Source organism: Callithrix jacchus, chromosome 9, assembly GCF_049354715.1.
Source record: "Callithrix jacchus isolate 240 chromosome 9, calJac240_pri, whole genome shotgun sequence".
Classification (NCBI taxonomy): Eukaryota; Metazoa; Chordata; class Mammalia; order Primates; family Cebidae; genus Callithrix; species Callithrix jacchus.
Window position 1 is genome coordinate 39,526,300 of NC_133510.1, and position 10,935 is coordinate 39,537,234.

Here is a 10,935-nt window from a genome sequence, read left to right on the forward strand (position 1 = left end):
AGATTCGCCTATTCTGGGCATTTCATATAAATGGAATCAGACAATATGTAACACTTTATGACTGTTTTTTTTTTCATTTACCATAATTAATGTCTTCAGGGTTCATCCAGGTTGTATAAGTACTTCTTTTCCTTGTTGAAAGATATTCCGATGTATAAATATTCCGCCTTTTGTTTATTTGCTCTCCAGATGATGGGCATGTGCATTGTTCCTCATGTTCTTTATAGGTCCAGGCTGAGTCCCCTACATGAGATTGCCTTCAATTCGTTTTTTTTTTTTTGAGACAGTTTCGCTCTTGTTACCCAGGCTGGAGTGCAATGGCGCGATCTCGGCTCACCGCAACCTCCACCTCCTGGGTTCAGGCAATTCTCCTGCCTCAGCCTCCTGAGTAGCTGGGATTACAGGCACTCGCCATCATGCCCAGCTAACTTTTTGTATTTTTAGTAGAGACGGGGTTTCACCATGTTGACCAGGATGGTCTCGGTCTCTTGACCTCGTGATCCACCCGCCTCGGCCTCCCAAAGTGCTGGGATTACAGGCTTGAGCCACCGCGCCCGGCCTTTATTTATTTTTTGAGCCAGAGTCTTGCTCTGTTGCTCAGGCTGGAGTGCGGTGGTATGATCTCTGCTCACTGCAACCTCCACATCCCAGGTTCAAGAAAGTCTTCTGCCTCAGCCTCCCAAGTAACTGGGATTACAGGTGCAAGGCACCATGCCCAGCTAATTTTTTTATTTTGTATTTTTAGTAGAGACAGAGTTTCACCATGTTGGCCAGGTTGGACTCAAACTCCTGGCCTCAAGAGATGCACCTGCTTTAGCCTTCCACAGTGCTAAGATTTACAGGTGTCAGCCACCACGCCCAGCCTGGGCAAATTATGTAACCCTTCTTGGTCTCAGTGTCTTCATCTAAAATAGGATAATAAATACTTGTTGTGAGAATTGTATTATGTAATGCAATGCAAGGTTTCACAACATGTGGGCATATGTGTAAAGAAAAGGCATGAAATCACATGAGAAAGTATCTTTAAATTCTTTTCAATTTCGTGCAATTAAATCAAGAAGAGTCCTAGATGGTGCCAATAAGATTGTTCATTAACACCTCTCTAAAACATTCCAAAGACAGGGTGAGCAGATAATCAGCTGCCTAAATTTTTAAAATATATTCTGATTTAGCATTTATTAATCTGAATAAACTTACTCCGTCCTCTCCAGGCTCCTGAATTCTGTTCCACTGCCCAGGCTTTAGGTCAGGCTCAAGGACAAGTTATTTAGATTTTATGTCCAACTTCGGCCTTTAAGAACATAGATAATATTGTCCTTGGCCTCAGGGGTAAACAAAATCAAGCTATAAAAGAATACTGCTCTCCAGCCAGGGGGTCCCACTGTCTTAGCAAAAAATTGGAAGGAAGAGAACAGATAAATGGATGAGAACTGTAATCAACCAAATGTTCTTCATTTTCTAAAAGTGGGACATCATCCAAAAGGTGCAAATATTTGGTTGGGTGTTTACATTTTTTTCTCTGTGGTTGATGCTGTGGAACTGGGAGCAAGCTAACACCAGCAGCAAGATAATACTGGGACTGCAGTAGCCAAAACTCTTGGCTTTCTGTGAGCCGGGTTATTTGCTCTTTCTTCCCCCATCTCCCAGCTTTCCCAGTGAAGTGCCTTCTCCTTAGGGCCTTACTTCTTTTTTTTAAGTCTACAGCACCCGGTATTCCCAGGCGGTCTCCTATCCAAGTACTAACCAGGCCTGACCCTGCTTAGCTTCCGAGATCAGATGAGATCGGGAGCGTTCACGGTGGTATGGCTGTAGACAGGGCATTACTTCTTAGAGAGTGAAGGTGCTTCCCTCTTGACCATTACAGGGGGGCCCCCCAGGCAAAATATGTCTTTTTTAAATTTAAAATTATTATTATTAGGCCACGTGTGGTGGCTTATGCCTGTAATCTCAGCACTTTGGGAGGCCGAGGTGGGTGGATCACCTGAGGTCAGGAGTTCGAGACCAGCCTGGCCAAAATGGTGAAACCCTGTTTCTACTAAAAATACAAAAAATTAGCTGGGCATGGTGGCATGCGCCTGTAGTCCCAGCTACTCAGGAGGCTGAAGCAGGAGAATTGCTTGAACCCAGGAGGCAGAGGTTGCAGTGAGGCAAGATCGCACCACTGCACTCCAGCCTGGGCAGCAGAGTGAGACTGTGTCTCAAATAAGTAAATAAATAAATAGTACAAGCTCTGGAATCAGTCTGAGTTCAAATACGTAGTCTGCCCTTACTAGCTGCCTAACCTTGGACAGTGGGGTTTACCTTTCTGTGCCTCCACTTCCTCATCTGTTAAAGGGGAATAATAACAGTACCTACCTCAGAGGGTTATTATGAGGACAAAAATCAGTCTCTATTTGCAAAGCACTTATGGCAGTGCTTTATATATTTTTTGAAATACAAAAAATCTTTATTTCACATAAAATTAGTATTTCCGGCTGGGTGTGGTGGCTCACGCCGGTAATCCTAGCACTTTGGGAGGCCAAGGTGGGCAGATCACCTGAGGTCAGGAGTTTGAGACCAGCATGGCCAACGTGGTGAAACCCCATCTCAAAAAAAAAAAAAACCCCACTTAGTATTTCTATAATTAAGATAAAGGAAACACACATTCTTATCTTGAGTCCATTATCTAAAGTGGATTTATACTAGAAATGACTTCCATGAGTATGAGAGGTCCTGAGTGTTAGTTGACTGCATACATGCTTGTGGGAAGCTTCTGTAGCCTTTTCTTTGTAGGAACTCCAGTTCTTCTGAATCCTTCCCTCTTCTTCAGATATTCCATTTTGCATCCTTCTAAAAGGCTGGATCATTATAGTAATTGATTAGCCATTCTTTCAATGCAGAATTTTCTTTCTGGCATTTTACTACCATAAAGATTCTAGAGTTCTTGAAACAGTTGGCAAAATCTGGAACTGGCTCAGAACACCTCTCTGTCCTGTTTTCTCATGATTTTAGGGCTCAAAACTGTTTTCAACCTGGCTGCTCTGCAGGGTCAAACACTTTCTCTGCAGATGGAGAAGGCAGACCCCTAGCAGCTCTGGGGCTTGTTTTTGTCAAAAATAAAAATAAAAAATAGGCACTTGGAAAAAAGCAAAGTTCCTGTCCTCAGAGATTTAAATTCTAGTAGGAGAGAACAACAAACAAATAAGCCTATGATATAGTGGAGGATTGTGTTAGACTGTGAGAAAAAATAAATCAGCCCCAAGGATGCTGGTGTAGTTTGTATCAGGTGGCCAGGGAAGGTATCTCTGAAAAATGACATCTGGGGGCCTGTATGGAGTGTCTATGTAGTTATCTAGGCAGATATCGTTCCAGACAGACAAAACAGTCTGTGCAACAGTCTCGACGTAAAGTCTGCTAAGAACATTTGAGGGCTGGATGCAGTGGCTCGCACCTGTAATCCTAGCACTTTGGGAGGCCATGGCAGGAGGATTCTTTGAGCTCAGGAGTTCAAGACCAGCCTGGGCAATACAGTGAGACCTTGCTTCTAAAAAAGAAAAAACAAACAAAAAAAAAAACAAGAAGAACACTTGAGGGCTCCAAAAAAAGGTCAGTATAACTGAAGTGAAAGAAACTTACACAAATGTCCACTGCATCCAGAAGAATAAACAGAGCTTTGGAAGGACATGCTATTTGAAATATAGCCAGATATTAATCATTGTTACTGCTAATGCATGGGATTTTAGATGATTTTTAATTTCTTTTGAACTTTCCACATCATCTTCTGAAGGCTCTTCTTGTTTTTTTTAATAGGTGAAGAAAGTGAACGAAAAGAACTTACACTTCTAGATGTTGCAGAAGCTTAAATTCTGGTTGGCTGAGTCCTAGTCCAGGGAGTCGTGACAGCAACAGGCTGAGACCGATAAGCCTCGACAGCCTCCTGAAGGTGCTTTACTGATCAAGTGCCAGGACACTATCACTAACAGGCATATGGCAACTGGAGAGCAGTGGTTAGTACAGCAGGTCAGCGACAGAGATAAGCTAAGACAGAAAAAAAGCCGAAGGTGGGGAAGAATCCTTTTGTCCACAAGAGCTTTCGTGATTTTTTTTTTTTTTTGAGATGGAGTCTTCCTTTGTTGCCCAGGCTGGAGTGCAATGGTCTCTGCAACCTCTGCTTCCCAGGTTCAAGCAATTCTCCTGCCTCCACCTCCCAAGTAACTGGGATTACAGGTGCCTGCCACCATGCCCAGCTAATTTTTTGTATTTTTAATAGAGATGAGGTTTGACCATATTGTCCAGGCTGGTCTTGAACTCCTGACCTCAGGTGATCCATTCATCTGGGCCTCTCAGAGTGCTGGGATTATAGGCATGAGCCACCGGGCTTGGCCTGGCTTTTGGAAATTTTTTTTTTTTTTTAGATGGAATCTCTTTCTGTTGCCCAGGCTGGAGTGCAGTGGCGCAGTCTCAGCTCACTGCAACCTCCACCTGCCGAGTTCAAGTGATTCTTCTGCCTCAACCTCCCACTCTGGGACTACAGGCACTTGCCACCATTGCCAGCTAATTTTTGTATTTTTGGTAGAGACAGGGTTTCACCATGTTGGCCAGGATGGTCTGGATCTTTACACCTCATGATCTGCCCACCTTGGCCTCCCAAAGTGCCTTGATTACAAGCGTGAGCCACCTCACCTGGCCCTGGGTTTTGGAATTTGATCTGATGTGAGAAGGCCAGAAAAATGGGACTCCTACAAATCATTCTAATTAAATGTAGTTATAGCTAAGCCTCCTAAAAATGTGTGTTAAAACTTGCCCATCAGGAGGACCTCAGCATAGCAAGGGAGTAAGTTGTATTTTAACATGCTTTTCCATATTGGGAGGACAATTATGAGGAAAAGAACTGGATTAAAAGTGTGTTTTAGAAATTCAGTCATCTAGGTGGTAGCTCACTCCTGTAATCTCAGCACTTTGGGAGGCTGTGGCAAGAGGAAAGCTTGAGCCCAGGAGTTCAAGTCCAGCTTGGGCAACATAGTGAGACTCCCATCTCTGTTTAAAAAAAAAAAAGTCTAAAGAAATTCAGTCATCTGGCCAGTCTCAGTGGTTCATGCCTATAATCCCAGCACTTTGGGAGGCTGAGGCGGGTGGATCACCTGAGGTCAAGAGTTTGCGACTAGCCTGGTCACATGTGAAATCCATCTCTACTAAATATTTAAAAAAAAAAAAAAATTAGCTGGGCCTGGTAGGGGTGCCTGTAGTCTCAGCTACTCAGGAGGCTGAGGCAGGAGAATCACTTGAACCTGGGAGGCAAAGGTTGCAGTGAGCCTAGATAGCACCACCACACTGTAGCCTGGGTGAGAGCGAGATTCCATCTCAAAGAGAAAAAAAAAAGAAAGAAAATGGACATTGTCAGGAGCCAGAGGAGAGGTGCCTTTTAATTTTATCAGTATGAAAGCTGTAGGCTGGGCATGGTGGCTCACACCTGTAATCCCAGTACTTTGGGAGTCCGAGGCGGGTGGATCATGAGGTCAGGAGTTTGAGACCAGCCTGACCAACATGGTGAAACCCTATCTCTACTAAAAATACAAAAATTAGCTGGGCATGGTGGCTCATGCTGGTAATCCTAGCTACTCAGGAGGCTAAGGCAGGAGAATTGCTTGAACCCGGGAAGTGGAGGTTGCAGCAAGCTGAGATTGGCTGAGATGGTGCCACTGCACTCCAGCCTGGGCAAGAGACTTCATCTCAAAAATAAATAAATAAATAAGAAAGAAGAGAAAATTGTTGAAATTACCTTCAGAAAAAGGAAAAACTATTGAAGGTTTTAGGCAGAAGGTTGGCATCATCATATTTCTATTCTAAAGACTGAACTGCCTTGTGAAGAATGTAACAAACCCAACTACATTGTATTTTCCGTGGATTCGTATATTAAGTTAGAGTAACTAGGCATATTATATATAAAAAAGCAGGGGAAAAACTAATTGCCCACCTTCTTCATTTAAAAGACACAAGTCCTAATTTGTGTGTGTGTGTGAGAGATGGAGTCTCACTCTGCAACCCAAGCTGGAATGCAGTGGCGTGATCTCGGCTCACTGCAACCTCTGCCTCCTGAGTTCAAGTAATTCCCCTGCCTTAGCCTCCCAAATAATTTTTGTATTTTTAGTGGAGATGGGGGTTTTACCATATTGGTCAGGCTAGTCTCAAACTCCTGATCTCATGTGATTTGCCTGCCTTGGCCTCCCAAAGGGCTGGGATTACAGGTGTGAGACACTGTGCCCAGACTGTATGTTGGTTTTCAGAAGATCCTTCTAGGCCAGGTGCAGTGGCTCATGTCTGTAATCCCAGCCCTTTGGGAGGCTGAGATGAGTGGATCACGAAGTTAAGAGATCGAGACCATCCTGGCCAACATGGTGAAACCCTCTCTACTAAAAAATACAAAAATTAGCTGGGCATGGTGGCACACACCTGTAGTCCCAGCTACATGGGAGGCTGAGGCCGGAGAATTGCTTGAACCTGGGAGGCGGAAGTTGCAGTAAGCCGAGAGCCCGCCACTGCACTCCAGCTTGGTGACAGAGCAAGACTCCGTCTCAAAAAAAAGATCTTTCTGGCCTGGTGTGGTAGATCACACCTATAATCCCAGCACTTTGGGAGCCTAAGTGGGGTGGATTGCTTGAGCTCAGGAGTTCAAGATCAGCCTGGCTAACATGGTAAAACCCCATCTCTACTAAAAATACAAAGATAAGCGAGGCGTGGTAGTGTACACCTGTAATCCCAGCTACTCGGTAGGCTGAGGCATGAGAATCACTTGAACCTGGGAAGCAGAGGTTGCAGTGAGCCAAGATCGCACCACTGCACTCCAGCCTGAGCAACAGAGCAAGATTCTGTCTCAAAAAAATAATCTTTCAAGGTAGGGACTTCATTGGAATTGGACCAATTTTATAACAGCAAAATGAAAAATTTGAAGCAACTTTTGATAAGCAAACTGTTGTCAGATAGGCAAACTCACTGTCCAGGTTGCCAAACCTTTTATCTTAATGGGAGAGTTGTTTCTGCAGATGATCTACTCAGAGACATTAATTGGCAATCATTTTACAAGGTAAAGAGTCTTATCTTCAGCTAAAACTAGGTTCTTGTTACATGAAACAAACAAACAAACCAGAGTCTTATCTTCCTGGACAGAAATTTCCTGGAACAAAGAATTAGGGCCAGCAGCCTCAATTTCCAGTTTCTTTTAAAAAAAAAAAAAATTTTTTTTTTTGAGACAGAGTCTCACTCTGTTGCCCAGGCTGGAGTCTGGCGGTGAGATCTCTCACTGCAACCTCTGCCTCCTGGGTTCAAGCAATTCTCCTACCTCAGCCTCCCAAGTAGCTGGGACTACAGGCAACTGCCACCACACTTGTCTAATTTTTGTATTTTTAGTAGAGACGGGGTTTCACCATGTTGGCCAGGCTGGTCTTGACATGCTGAACTCAGGTGATCAACTCACCTTGGCCTCCCAAAATGTTGGGATTACAGGCGTGAGACACCTCACCAAGAAAAATTCTCCTTTTTAAATCCACTTAACTGAGATCAATGAAATATAGTTGAGAAAAATCAGTGTAACAATAAATTATTTTATTTATTTATATTTTTAAAGACAGGGTTTCTGTTGTGGAAGACAGTGTAGTGATTCCTCAAGGACCTAGAAATAGAAATTCCATTTGACCCAGCAATCCCATTACTGGGTATATATCCAAAGGATTATAAATCGTTCTACTATAAGGACACATGCACACGAATGTTCATTGCAGCACAGTTTACAATAGCAAAGACCTGGAACCAACCCAAATGCCCATTGATGATAGACTGGACAGGGAAAATGTGGCACATATACACCATGGAATATTATGCAGCCATCAAAAACGATGAGTTTGTGTCCTTTGTAGGGACATGGATGAACCTGGAAACCATCATTCTCAGCAAACTGACACAAGAACAGAAAATCAAACACCACATGTTCTCACTCATAGGCAGGTGTTGAACATTGAGAACACATGGACACAGGGAGGGGAGCATCACACACTGGGGTCTGTTGGGGGGAAATAGGGGAGGGACAGTGGGGGGTGGGGAGTTGGGGAGAGATAGCATGGGGAGAAATGCCAGATATAGGTGAAGGGAAGGAAGACAGCAAATCATGCTGCCATGTGTGTACCTATGCAACAATCTTGCATGTTCTTCACATGTACCCCAAAACCTAAAATGCAATTAAAAAAAGAAAAAAGAATAATTAAAAAAAATTGAAAAATGCTACCCATAACTTAGCCAGATGCAGACAAAAAAATCAACAAAATTAAACTATAAAATCAAAACAAAACAACAACAAGACAGGATTTCACCATGTTGGTCAAGCTGGTCTTGAACTCCCAATGTCAGGTGATCCGCCCACCTTGGCCTCCAAAGTGCTTGGATTACAGGAGTGAGCCACCATGCCCGGCCTCATTTTTATTTATTTATTTTGAGACAGAGCCCCACTCTGTAGCCCAGGCTGGAGTTCAGTGGCACTATCTTGGCTCACTACAACCTCCGCCTCCTGGGTTCAAGCGATTCTTCTGCTTCAGCCTCCTGAGTAGCTAAGATTACAGGCACCTGCAACCACACCCATCTAATTTTTGTATTTTTAGTAGGGACAGGGTTTCATCATGTTGGCCAGGCTGGTCTTGAACTCCTGACCTTAGGTGATCCAAACATCTCGGCCTCCCAAAGTGCTGGGATTATAGGCGTGAGTCACCATGCCCAGCCAAAAGGAATGAAATATTGATACATGCTACAACACAGATAAGCCTTGAAAACATTATGCTTACCTCGTCTCTACTAAAAGTACAAAAAATTAGCCTGGCATGGTGGCTGGAGCCTGTAATCTCGGCTACTCGGGAGGCTGAGGCAGGACAATCGCTTGAACCCGGGGCGGGGGGAGGGGGGCGGTTGCAGTGAGCCGAGATCATGCCATTGCACTCCAGCCTGGGCAAGAAAAGCAAAACTCCATCTCAAAAAAAAAGAAAGAAAGAAAACACTATGCTAAATGAAAAGAGCCAGATGTAAAAGGTCACATGTTACATGATTTTATTTAAAAAATGTCCAGAATATGTAAATTGATAGAGACAGGAAGCAGCTTAGTGGTTGTCAGGTGCTGGGAACGGAGAGTGAACTGCTAATGGATATGGAGTTTCTTTTGGAGGTGGTGACAATGTGCTGAAATTAAATAGCGTTGATGGTTGTACACGTTTATAAATATACTAAAAAAAAATCACTGAATTGTATGCTTTCTATGTATGTCTGAATTACATTTCAATTTTTTTTGTTTGTTTTTTAGGGGAAAATGTTGGCCAGTTGCAGTGGCTCACACCTGTAATCCCAGCACTTTGGGAGGCCAAGGCAGGTGGATTATTTGAGCCTAGAAGTAGGAGACCAGCCTGGGCAACATAGTGAGATCCCTTCTCTACTAAAACTACAAAAATAAGCTGGGTGTGGTGGCCCGTGTTTGTAGTTCCAGCCACTCCGGAGGCTGAGGTGGGAGGATCACTTGAGCCTGGGAGGTAGAGGTTACAGTAAGCTGTACTCATACCACTGCACACCAGCCTGGGCGCCACAGCAACTCTGTCTCAAATAAATAAAAATAAAAAGGGAAAAAGGGAAAGGGGCCATTCCAAACCTCCACCCTTTGGTTCTTTGATTCATGCAGTATTTGGCTATGAGGTGTTGCCAAATACCAGCTACTGGCTTAAGTCAAATATTCATCCTGTAAGACAGCCTTCTAATCCTGCAGGGTACTTTTCTCCAGCTAATGTAGTAACTAAGCTGTTGGCAGGCATTGTGCCATTTTGTCGTCAGATGCTTCTGGGTTGTTGGGGCTTGTGGTAATACTGGTGAATTCCATCAGTGTAATTCTACCTCACTGTGTCCTTCAACTCTAGACAAGCTGCTTAGTGATTTGTGTGCAGAATCATGGCAATGAAAAAGGTCTCTGCGTAGTGCCAGCAAGACCATTCTGGCAGGCAAATTCGTATTTGGAATATGTCTTTATTCCCAAAGGCACAAATTGCTTCTGTTTCTGTGTAGAAAGTGTCCAATGTATCAATCTACCACCACATGGCTCATTGGTTCCCTGGAGAATGGTGTGCTCAATCAGGGGCCCAGCACAGCCTTGACTCTTGGTGCATGGGCAGATATGCCTTAGTGAGGGGAAGTCCATGCAGACCTCCTTTCCTGTTGCCATGGTACTTGATAAACGGGCCTAATAAGAATCAGGGTGGCTGGGAAAAAGGCAGACATCCATATGGCTAGATCTCTTACACATCTGTTGAGAGCCTACTGTGCAGCAGATGCCAGACAGGGCATTGTCTACATACACGATCCAGTAGTTATTTACTGTTGCTTTTTGCCTGTCTGCACTATGCCAGTTTGCAGATGCTTTAACGCACTATCTTTGCTTTTCATTTAATCATGCCCCAGAATTTGCTCTTGTAAAGGCTGTGGTGTATTATATCACAGTATAGATAAATCAAAAGCTATTTACTTTTTTATTGAGGCAGTGTCTTGCTATGTTGTCCAGGCTGGTCTCAAGCTCGTATGCCCAAGTGATCCTCCCACTTCAGCCTCCTGAGTAGCTGGGATTTTAAAGCTACTTAAAGGAATTATTCTCATCTGCTTCTGGTAGCAAGATATAATGAGGCTGGCTTTATAACTGTCTTTTAGGGGCATCTCTAAGTGAGGCTATGTAATACTTCTGGTTGGAGTCAGCTTACTGTGCAGATCAATTCATATACCAGGACCTCCCGTTTCTATCTTGTGTTAACTCAGGTGATCCACCCACCTCGGCCTCCCAAAGTGCTCGATTACAGGTGTGAGCCACCATGCCCAGCCTATTTTTATTTTTTGAGACTTGCTCTGTCACCCAGGCTGGAGTGCGGTGGTGCTATCTTGGCTAACTGCAAC

General features: G+C 43.9%; 1 non-coding gene across 1 annotated transcript; it reads right to left on the reverse strand.

Annotated features, from left to right (window-relative positions):
* Nucleotides 1-1,695: 1,695 nt before the first annotated feature.
* LOC118144515 (5S ribosomal RNA) lies at nt 1,696-1,814 on the reverse strand. Its single transcript, XR_004729290.1, has one exon. It is a non-coding gene; the product is annotated as a 5S ribosomal RNA (ribosomal RNA).
* Nucleotides 1,815-10,935: the final 9,121 nt, after the last annotated feature.